The following is a 12,851-nucleotide window of genomic DNA, read 5'->3' on the forward strand; positions in this document are numbered from 1 at the left end:
CCTAGCAAATTGATTGATTGATTGATTGATTGATGATACTGTCCTTGAAAGCAATCAAGTGTAAAACATCTCCACAGCTCATCATTTCAGTCTCCACACCACCCAAGCAGATCCCCAAAACGCCTTCTTAACATGTTGTAGGAGGCTATAGATACCCACATACAACATACTTTCTGTCCTGCAACAGTTGACACCATCACCAATAGCACACCTCATGCAACTTCAAAGGACAATACTCACTTTCTCACAGCACAAAATCACATCACCTCTAAAATGCATTCTTTAAACTGTCTTTTAATAAATGCTCGATCCATTTCCCACAACAAATGTCATGTCGTAAGTTCTATTGTCAGATATTCTTTATAACTGAATCATGGCTGGGGGAAGACATGGCACCATTACTGCATGAAGCTAATCCTTCAGGCTATCAAACTCTGATGCACAATTCCATAGGCAAACAAGGACATAGATTAGCCATCATAGTTAAGGAAACAACATATTTTAGTAATGCTGAAGATGCTTCCTTACAGAGTTATGAGGCCCTCCTTGTAAGTGCAACCTGACCCCAATCTTCTTCTATAACTTTTTCCTTCTTTAAAGATCACCAGCTAGCAATGGAACATTCCCAGACACCTTTCTTGACATTCTTTCAAAACCTTTTGCACTATGTTCAAACCTATGTATCCTTGGTGACCTTGGTCACCTTATAATGTCAACTGACCCACAAACTCACATACATCTTAGGGCACATCTCATACATCATTTTTCCTAACCAGGCCACGTCACATTCCTAAGGATTACTCCAGTCACATGGTCAGACCACCACCTGATGGCCCTCAAAGAACAATACACCACAACTCCCCACAGCTAAACTCATCTTGCCGGCAACTACATAGCAACCTTGGTACAAATTACATTTTGAAGACCTAGAAGCCCAGCTTACCTTTAACACAGATCTGGACACAATACATTCAGTTCAGTTAATCTGATGGTGGCTCCATGAAGCTTTTGAAATCTTAATACCACTGAAGACATCTAAACATGGGAAAAGAAAACACGCTCCTTGGATGAATGTGGAATAAATAAAAACAAAAACAAAAAAATGTCTATGCCTAAACACATCCGGTTCAAAACAAACAACCCTCAGGACAAAATATGTCTAGACAGACATAATAGAATGTACAAATCAACAATCAAAAGACAAAAAAAGCTACTATTCAACCAGAATCCACAATGGAAAATATGTCAATTAAGAGTTTTATATAATACTCACATAATTTGTAAACCAAAATGCACAAAAGGAACCCATCACTTTTTAAAGATTTCTTGGATAAACTGACAATTTCTTTCACAACCAAACTAGACATGTCAGATTTTTATTTAATCCACCAGAAAACCAACAGCAGCAACCCATTTTCAACAAACCTCTTGATGGGTAGGTTAAAACATCCTCTGCACTCCTTCAAAAAACGATCAGAATTTCTGGATCTGGTCAAAGCAAGCATGCCAGTCAGTTGCCCATCTGACCCTCGTCCAACACAAATCTTCAAAAACATTCTTTTACAAATGTATCCACCAGTGAAGTCACAACATTGATCAACAACTCCTTAATAATAGGAGTTTTCCAAGAAGACTTAGAAAGGGCATACATATTGATGAAAGATTCAAATTTAACAACTGAGACTTACTCCAACTGCCTTAGGTCTGTGGCTATTAAGCTATCGCTAGTCATAATCATAGAAACAGACCTTCTGCCCCTGGTTCTCGCCTCAGCTCAAAGAACTGAATCACAAATGCAGAAGACAGGAGAAAGTACGGAGGAAAGATTCTCTGAGGGAAGAAAAGATCAGATATAATGAATATATCCGCAATTATAAAAAGTTGATTGTTTTAGAGAAAACTAAATATTTCTTGGAAAAGATTGAGTCAGGAAAGAACTCCTCTGAAGAACTGTTTAAGACAGTTCAGCTTCTCTCTCTATTCCTTCAAAAAATAGTAACATGGTTCCTGCTCAGAGCTTCTGCGATTAATTAGCAAGATTGTTTGAAAAGAAAATAGAGGAAATCTACAGCAAATTGAGCACCATCATTAGGACCTCAGCTCAGAATCGCTTCATAGTTTTCTGCCTCTTACAGAGGAAAGAGTAGTGGAACTTATAAGCAAAACTAAATCAGGGGCCCCTTTCGACCGCTGTCTCCCAAAAATTACTCCTCCCTTAACTACACTTTTGAACACCATTTTGGACTCTGGGCTCTTTCCTACAGAGTGGAAAAAGGCCTCCATCCTCCTACTGGTGAAGATTTCCTGGCTAGACTCAAAAGAGGTAAAAAAACTATTGGCCTATATCTCAGCTACCCTTTGCTACTAAAATCCTCTAAAAACATATCAATACTGCTCTTTACAAATTTCTAGAGAACAAAATCCTGAACTCTGTTCAGTTTGGGTTCAGGCCGAGCCATAGCACAGAATCTGCTCCCTTCGTAGCCGCAGAGGAGTTAAGAAGCAGACTGGACAATGGAGGGAAGAAGTCATTGGTCCTCCTGGATCTATCAAACTCCTTCAACACTGTAAACCATGAGGTCCTGTTGGAACGACTGGAAAAAATCGGTGTTGGAGGCTCTGCTTTTAAACTGCAGTGCTCTTATCTCTTGGGTCGAGAGTAGAGAGTCACGCTGTGGGATTTTGAGTCAAAAGCCTTTCCTCTGCCTTGTGGGGCTCCCAAGGGTTCCTCACTGAGCCCCAGACTGTATAATATTTACGTTGCTCCCCTGACAAACTTTTTGCCAGCTGCTGGGAAGTTCCTTCTGGTCAATCCTTTAGCCCCTAGCTCCACAGAGCAGGCTTCTAGGTCTCTCTCCACCCAGGTCTCTTGCATGGTGCAATCGTTCCTAGCCACCTTTGCTCTTTTGGAATCAGATGTCCTTCTGTTTTTTGTGTCCCTAAAGCAGACAAACGGGAAGCCAACTACTTGACACTTGGAAACATTTCCAATCCCTGGGTGCTTCTTGAACAGTTGAGTGAGAGTCCTTCTTCCAGAAGGCTTCAGGTGTTACCTTGTAAATATGCCCCTTTCCACTGCATTTCTCTGTGGCAAAGGGGCGTGCAATGGGTGTTGCAGTGGGTATGCCACAGCAACACCCATTGCTTTTTGACGCACTCCAGATTACGAAATCTGGGCAGTGCCAAAAACTAAGGCCAGGGAATTTTGCAGCACACATAGAAAGAGCAAATCGTCATTATTGATTATAGGCAGCTTTTTTAGTGCCAGCGCTAGGGGGAAAACAGGGGTGCACTGTATGCTTGTGAATACTGCACATCCCTGCATGGCTTTGACAAATTTGCCGTAGCAACGCTCTCTGACATTTTTGGGTAAATATGTCCATATTTTTCTATGAGGTTACATTTCTACACAAATTATCAAAAATCTAATTTCACCAATAAATCATATTAAAATGGAAAATGTAACTGAAGCTACAAAGTGAAGCAGCTTTTTGGCCTTCAGTCACTGTGTTGGTGCACTTTTTAAAGACATAGGGGATAGATGGACCACCATTTCAGTTTGCGAGTCTTTAATTGCGATTTTTTGTGACTCGCAATTAGAGACTCGCAAAATGAATAATAATTGTGTGTCATTTATTTAGATCTCACTTACCAGACATCTTTTAGCAGCCTAAAGGGAAAAGACTCTTACAGTCGTCTTAGACCCCATCAATTGCTTACCATTGGTTGGCTTTCTTGTCACTTTTGTTGCTTACTTCTTATTCATGTATTTCCTTCCTATCCCATTGAGCACAGCCTTTTTGCCATCTCTTTGACGGTCTGACCTGTAACCTTCTACTGCTCTAACTCAGAGACCATCTATCTTCTTTTTGTTTCAGCATTCCATGAGAGCGGACATGTTTTCTAGATGTCTACCTCTTGTGCTGCTTCCCTTCAAACATTTCTCCCCCACCCACTGCTCCATATTGCTCCCTCATCTCTTTCTACTAGCTTATCCATTGCTCTCATTACCCTCCCTGACTTTTATTATTTTTTAAGGCCTCCTTCGGCCCAGCCTAAAGCGCCTCATTTGCTCCCCTACCCACGCCTTCACTGCTCCCCGAACCCTACGGGGCGCACATTTTTTTAATTGTACATTTTTAGGTCTCGCATAGGCAGCGCATGCGCTGCCTCTACGAGGCATCAAGTAATCTGTATATGTTAGCAAGCAGCCGGTAGTTTCTCCTGCCGCTTGCCATTTGGTGAATGTTGACACAGCTCCTGTTAGCTGGCTCAATTTGACTTCCATGTAGTCCGGAAGCAGCGGCCACTAACTACAGTTTTCGTCCAACAGATCGCACTTTTTTTTTGTCACGCATCTCTGCCTGATGTAAACATGGCAGCGGCGCATGCGTTCTACACCATATTCAGTGCTATAGTGCTGCGACGTTTTATGTTTGAACCTGGGTCCAGCTGGTGTCTGTCACGGAGGCTGCTTTGCCTGCACTTAATTGACCCCATGGATCACCTCTACTGCTTGGTGCACGTGTTGGCGCACAGCTGTTGTCTGCCAATCACTGCTCCGGCCCGAGTTCCACGAGGAGCACCGCGTCACTGGAGAAGCCGTGCCGTTGCTGGGTAACCAAGGAAGCCTCAGCGAGGAAGCTCCGGCAGCGTTGCACCCCACCCAGCAGGACGTCAACAACAGGAAGAGGAGCTGCGCTCAATGTTGGGAAGGCTGCCCGACCCCTCCGTGAAGCACCCTCGAGGGAGGAGAAGTCCCGTCTGCCGATCGCTCCGGCGGGGGCCGCAGTTCCAGAATAGCACCCCTGGTAAAAATCTTCTACCCGCATTGCCGCTTCGCATTTCCATAGCATGGTTGGAAGTTAACGGGCTCAAGTGCTCGAGCACAGCTTGCAGCTTTCACTTTGCGAGTAGAGAGTTTTCATTACTGAGGCGCAGTGCGCGTATGCAGTGTGTAGGTGTCCTGCTGTGAGCAGTCATCTGATTCACTTATAAGATGTAGACACATTTCAGTGCCCCAGCGCAGGGTCCGGGTCTCAGTCTATGACGATGCGTCATAAAATGCAGCGCTCTCGTTCAGTGTGCACGTGTTGGCCTTTCTCCACCACTCTCTACCCTGGACCGATGCTTCGCCACTCCCTGCGCTCCTCACGGACAACCGCTGCTGCCTCATAGCACCACCAGGATTGTAGCTGCTGGCCATGGCGTGCCGCAATTGCATTCACCATTATGTTAATATAGAGTTCATGCATTTGTCTTTGATACGCTGTTGCATGCAGTCATGCTTGTGGTTCACCAGCTCAGTTATTACTTTGCCCAATAACTTAATTCACACTTAAATGTTTGGCATTCACAGAGCGCTCTGGGTCTGACCAAGATTTCCTTGTCTGTCCAGTTGCCAGTCTGAATGGATTATTGCCTGCAGCTCCGGTAGCCACATTTCTTAATGTTATCAGTGGGTATGACTTCTCTACACGTGGTTCCTGGGTGCGCCCAGCCAAATACAGACAGTTTGTTCTCCAGGTACTCTTATTTTACTTCTCTTTACTTCATGTGTGTCAGATGGGCTGCATGCCCACCCATTTTTAGGTATCAGATACCAAACTCTAACCTATCTCTTATTGTTTTTAAGGTTTGTCGTTTCATACACAGCCATAGCGTTGCTGACTTCTGGCAGGATTTTTTTACTTTGCATTTCTTTTGTTTGGCATTAACAGTATGTGTTATCATTGCTACACGTCTTCTTTGTGGTGCACGTGGGTATTGTAGTTCCACTACTGCTTCAGACTCCTGTTAATAATCTGGATGGTAGCTTATCAGGTTCACTGTTTACTCTTTGGCACTATAACTTGGCTCATAATCCGCAATTGCTCTGCATAATGTTCGATTGTCTGCCAGCAGCAAAGTGCATCATGCAGGAACACATGGCGGGAGTGATGCTCTTTTAAAGACCGAGATTGTGGGGTTTTTTTTCCTACTGTCTTCGGTGACCCTGCTTTTACTACTGTAGTGTGCCCACCCCCCCCCCACCACCAGCTGTTTTAAAAACACTCTTGAGAAGGACTTTTTTGGATGTATGCTGTTTCTGTATATACTGACCCAAAGTTCTGTCAAGTTACCCAATCTGGTAGTTAGTGGTTTTATTTTAAAAGCTGTTGTAATTTATTTTGGTTTTCAGAATGTTTTGTTTTTTGGCATGTGTTTTTTTTTCTGTCTGGCCTGTGTCACTTCCACCCTTTTAAATAACAAACACGTCCTGCTTCCTTCTTTTCTAAGCACACTGCAGGCTCATCTTGTTAGCGCTATATAAATGCAATTACAATTACAGTTCACCACATCCAGCCACAACACTCAAAACAAATACACATGGGTAAAGGTAATTGCCATTTACAATGCTAATAGCTCTAACTCTTGCGAATTCGAGACCTACTGCATTACAAATGCTTGTTTTAAAATGTTTTTGGAGGGAGCTGCAACTGCTATTTGCAGTCAGGCTAGTCTGCAGTGCTAAAAGTGCTTTTGCGTCAACAAAATTATTAGGTCTGTAAATTAAAAAAAACAGCGCTTGCATCCTTCCTTGGAGATGCTTGTTGGTGCATAAGTCATCAGGCATACATGTGCATACTTTATCATGCACGCGCTCGACTAAAGTAGTGTCAGCTTGCCTTTATTTCTTAGTTGTTTTTTTTTGCAAAGCATCAGCAAAATGCAGTGGAAAAGCCAATATGTCAATAATGTGAGACCTGTTGATAGTGCCAGTGCTTCTTATATGTGAGGCATCATGCCTAGGAACTTTTCAAGGTACACTTTAGTAGTGCCTTTTTGATTTATAAAAATAGCTTTTCCTACCGGGCAAATGCATTTTCCTTACTTCCCTTGTCATGTGTTACTACAGTACATTTAAACTGCAGTTCAGTCAGAACTGGCAGAAATACACTTTTGCCATGTATGTGAGTGGTTTAGGTACATACTGCAGCCCACACATGGTATTATCCTTCCAGGCAATATGTGCATTTTAAGCACCATCTACAATGAACTTACATGGAAGGTAGATTGCCAAACGGGGAGCTCAAATGAACAGCAAACATTTTACGGGGGAAGCATATGCAATTTACTACTGCTTAGTAGGGGTAAAGCACACGAAGTTCTAAAGCCTACAAAATCACACAGAAACAAAAATGGGTGGATCACAAAAAATAATCTCATTCCTAACTCCACTAATCCTTTCAGAATCAGGAGTAGGATTCTGAAGCTATTATGCATCCAAGGCAATGTTGTCAGTTGTGCTTCTGTGGCAGGGGCGTAATACAGGCCCCCACACCCCCCCCCCCCGCAGTGCGGGGGGCCGAGCTGCATGGGCCCCCCTCAGCACTGTACTCACACCGGAGAGCTCTGGATTAAATCCAGAGCGGGGACCCCTCTGTGTACCTTGCAAGGGGGCCCCTTCAACTTTCGTTACGCCACTGTACTGTGGTGGAACATGAGGACAGTGTCGAACTGTCGTACAGGGCAGTCTGGCAGTGTCGGAAGAGCTGCACTTACAGGTCAGTGTGAGGGCCGTTTTTGGGCTGTTTGTAAGCCCATTTTATGGTCTAAAAAGATGGGGTTTTTCTTGTTGAATTCCCTTATATTACTACAAACATTGCCTGCAGCAAGCATAAATGCATGCAATTTCCCACACCGTGCAAAACACCTATGGAGCACGTCTTTAGAAGTTCAAAGCTGCCCAACCTTGCAAATGAGGGTCACTTTCTTTTTAGCCATCTGATTTGGGAATGGAGCCTCTTTTACTTTTGTGCCTGAGTCTATTTTCCGCCAACTCTGCATGAGGACAAGGTGGATTAAGGTCAGGATTCGGAGATGGGTCCATTTGGGAAACGAGGATGCACTAAAATATAGCACAAAACACACAAGAGCCTTCAACAACAGCTGGTCGTGTGCTTTGACCTGCCAGAAGGTGAGTCTATTTCCACCATGTTAATCCATGAAATTCCGGCAGTGGGAGCCTGCCTGTTTCCCTCTCACTGCCCTCTTGAATTCCTTTTCACCGTATGGGAAGTTTGTTATTTCCTAATAATTCTTTCTAAATAATCTCTGGGGTCTTTGCAGTCATTTGAAAGTAATTGCAATCTGGGCACCTACACCAGACCCCACACTTTTTAATTAATAACTTCTCTGAATTATCATATTTGCATTCCTGATCTCCCTGAGTGATGTGTGCAACAGACCACAGCCATAGGTCCCTTCTGGGTTCCATATCTACCAAATATGTGTTCACAACTGAAGGCTTTGGTATTAAACAAACGAGAAAATGGTGTTCAAGACACAATGGTGCCAATTCCGATCCGGTAAAAACCGGGTACGAACCGTCGGACGGAGCCTTTTCTCCGTCCGACTCGTACCCGGTGCGAAATCCATCCGAAAATGCAAGTACGATTCATACGGAAACACCATTTCCGTACGATTCGAACAAAACACCGACCGAACAGAAACTAAACACAATTCCGATCCTGAAAGGAGCCGACGTGACGTCGGTACGCATCCAGCCTACGTTTCACGAACCAGGAAGTACGATTCGAACCGACGTCATCCCGCACGGAAAATATTTACCGGCTGCCAAAAACTGCCGGGAAATCAGGACGACACACGCAAGGAGCAGCTGGACGCGACGAACAGACATGGACCCGAACCTACGTGCCATCCCTGCCCTCCTAGCAGTCCACCTGGCGTACAGGAACCGACGCAGACGCCGCAGAAGGTCAGCACAACAACCAGGGGCAAAGGGGGGGGCAGGGGCAGGACACACAACACCAACACATGGTACCAAATCACACATGGCCTGGACATACCTGACCATCAGGGCCTGGTCACTTCCAGGGGGTGGGGGCAAGGCCAGCAACGCAAGCGTCCGCCACAACGGAAGTGGATGGTCACGCGAACCGGTACGTACCCTACCCAGGCCGCAAGAGCGTGGGTACGGAACGTACCACGCGTCCCCCTACGTCACTCCAACAATAGCGGTACGGCCCGTACCCACGTCAGAAAGGCCTTGGTACAGCTCGTACCAGCATTGCTGGGGTCATGTAGGGGTACGCGTGGTACGACCCGTAGCCACGCCCCCAAGGCCTGTGTACGGTGCGGACCCCACGGCCCGCAACAATGGTGGGACGCACCGTACCCACACACCAAAGGCATGGGTACGGCCCGTACCCAGGCACGCAGAGCGTGGGCAGGGGTATGTACGGACCGTACCCCCACCCGTGGAAGTACGGCCCGTACCCCCACCCGTGCATGTACGCCCCGAACCCCCACTCGTGTATGTACGCCCCGAACCCCCACCCGTGTATGTACGCCCCGAACCGCCACCCGTGTATGTACGCACCCAAGCGCCACCCGTGTATGTACGCCCCGAACCCCCACCCCACCCTGGTATGTACGCCCCGAACCCCCACCCGTGTATGTACGCACCCAAGCGCCACCCGTGCATGTACGCCCCGAACCCCCACCCCACCCTGGTATGTACGCCCCGAACCCCCAGCCGTGTATGTACGCACCAAACCCCCACCCGTGTATGTACGCACCAAACCACCACACCAGCCGTGTATGTACGCACCAAACCCCCACCCCAGCCGTGTATGTACGCACCGAACCACCACCCGTGTATGTACGCACCGAACCACCACCCGTGTATGTACGCCCCCGAACCCCCACCCCAGCAGAGTATGTACGCCCCGAACCCCCACCCGTGTATGTACGGACCGAACCCCCACCCCAGCCGTGTATGTACGCACCAAACCACCACCCGTGTATGTACGCCCCCTAACCCCCCCCAGCCGTGTATGTACGCACCGAACCCCCACCCGTGTATGTACGCACCTAACACCCACCCCAGCAGAGTATGTACGCCCCGAACCCCCACCCGTGTATGTACGGACCGAACCCCCACCCCAGCAGAGTATGTACGCCCCGAACCCCCACCCGGCTGCGTACATACACGGCTGGGGGGGGGTTCGGGGGCGTACATACACGGGTGGGTGTTTGGTGCGTACATACACGGCTGGTGGTTCGGTGCGTACATACACGGCTGGGGGGGGGTTCGGGGGCGTACATACACGGCTGGGGGGGGGTTCGGGGGCGTACATACACGGCTGGGGTGGGGGTTTGGTGCGTACATACACGGCTGGTGGTTCGGTGCGTACATACACGGCTGGGGGGGGTTCGGGGGCGTACATACACGGCTGGTGGTTCGGTGCGTACATACACGGCTGGGGGGGGTTCGGGGGCGTACATACACGGGTGGGTGTTTGGTGCGTACATACACGGCTGGTGGTTCGGTGCGTACATACACGGCTGGGGTGGGGGTTTGGTGCGTACATACACGGCTGGTGGTTCGGTGCGTACATACACGGCTGGGGGGGGGTTCGGGGGCGTACATACACGGCTGGTGGTTCGGTGCGTACATACACGGCTGGGGGGGGGTTCGGGGGCGTACATACACGGCTGGTGGTTCGGTGCGTACATACACGGCTGGGGGGGGGATTCGGGGGCGTACATACACGGGTGGGTGTTTGGTGCGTACATACACGGCTGGTGGTTCGGTGCGTACATACACGGCTGGGGGGGGTTCGGGGGCGTACATACACGGCTGGTGGTTCGGTGCGTACATACACGGCTGGGGGGGGTTCGGGGGCGTACATACACGGGTGGGTGTTTGGTGCGTACATACACGGGTGGGGGTTCGGGGCGTACATACGCGGGCGGGGGGTGGTGGGGTGTTCGGCGCGTATGCGGGCACATGTCTCCATGGTTGCTATGGGAGTTCGGTTCGGACGGTGTTTTTTGCGTACGGTTGTGAAATGGGGAGGACGGGAGGGATCGTACTTGCGCAGTCGGACTTTATTTTTCCGCACGGTGGGTTTCTCGCCCGGGGACGTGTCGGTGACTTTTCCCGACCCGAGGACGTGTGGGGAAATCTTCCCAATGCGATTCGTATGGACTTTTTTCCGTTCGAATCGTACTTGGCAGTTTGTACGCTACTTTGACGATTCGGACGGAAAAAAATCCGGATACGAGTCGGACGGGGAATTTTTTTACCGGATCGGAATTGGCACCAATATGTACTATTCATCAGGTGACATAACCTAACATCTTCTGACACCACCGAGGGCCACAAAGAAAAGGCCACCTTTGTTATAGTGATAAACATATTAAAACACAGAATTCCATGGGAAAAGCAAACACATTTGCTTTAAGGAAGTCTAGCTTCTGGGATTTGAGGCATTCATGTGGTCTGTTCCTGTTCACCACATTGATAATGTAAGTAGTTATAGTGGCCAAATTATCATTGCATAATTTTGCAGGCACATGGAGCAAGATTTAGATCCTGAGGCTGTATTACAGAAAGTACCTGCTGGGTGCAACCGGCATTTGCGCCCCCAGAGCATTTTTGCATAATAGAAGGGGCTGTAGGTACTTGTGCAACCTGTCTTTGTTACAGAACACATCAACCTATACTTTACGCCGGTGAGATCAACATGAGGTATTCCATCTTTTGCATAAGAGTGTGGCCCCGTGAAAATGAAGGAACTCTGCCTTTGTGCTCCTGACATTTTACAGCTGTGAGTATGGAGGCAAAAAAGCTGTTGAAGGCTCTCTTTACTGCGCATGACATGGAGGCAGCAACAAATGAATAAATTACGTTATTTGCATGATTAATAAAAATCATTGCAATCAGCTACAAAGAAGGAATTAAAATGATTGCCATACATTAGTTACATCATGAACTATGAGAGTAAAGAAGAAGGAGATTAAAAAAGAAAAAGAAGAAAGTAGTAAAATCCCCATGGTGGGCTAAAAAAGGGAGTCCTGGCCGAAGCCATAGGCGTCAAAGTGCTGCAGTGCTGTGCTTCCGCTAGGTATGCACCAGAAGGGTATAAGCTGCCGAACCCTGCGAGACCTGGCAGGGTGCTTTCCAAAGGTCGACCCTTTGGTTTGTTGCATGGGCCTGAGAGCATAGTATCTGGGATGCTTAATGACCGGAGGGGGGGTTAAAGTGCAGTGCATTTGGCATAAGTCCTGTTATTGATCCAATAAAAGATCGGAAATGGGAGGGTCAATCATTAGAGAGGGATTGTGTGTATGCTGCGTTCTGGATTCTCACATATTTGGTTATGGGTATGGACTGTTCAATCAGAGAGTCCACTTTTAAGAGAAATTCAAAATCCATTACAACACATGTTGTTACAATGCATGTCGTTACAACGCATAATCCATTACAACACAATTACTATTCTAACTCCGCCAGGGCGTTACTTTGGGGAATGCGTTGTAATGGATTATGCGATGTAATGACATGCCTTGTAACGGATTTCGCGTTGTAAAACTTTGTTGTAATGACACGCGTCGTAACGCGTGCGTTGTAAACGATGTTTCACAAATGTAAGACAACTGCAGCATTAGTGCGACATATCTATTAGCACAGACTGCAAGTAAGATGCTGCAGGCTGCAACAACTGCACCACAGACATACAGTACAACATACAATAATTGGCAAACATAACAACATGGAGTAAGAGACACCCAACAAAAATATACAGTGGTAGATGTCGCGTTTTGCCTCCTTTAACTAACACAACAATATGCTATATTTAAGTACAGATAAGCTAGAACTCTGTGCATAATTACTGCTAATCCGAGCCATGTTTAATAAAGGCTGTTATAAATTAATCACATTTATACTACGTCAATATTGGTCGAATAATTGTTACAATTTAAAACTAATTGCTCTCACCTCAATTATTTATTTTATTTCCTAACAGAGAGGAACTTTCAAAGCACATTTAACTGAA

Source organism: Triturus cristatus, chromosome 4_1, assembly GCF_964204655.1.
Source record: "Triturus cristatus chromosome 4_1, aTriCri1.1, whole genome shotgun sequence".
In the NCBI taxonomy this organism is placed as follows: Eukaryota; Metazoa; Chordata; class Amphibia; order Caudata; family Salamandridae; genus Triturus; species Triturus cristatus.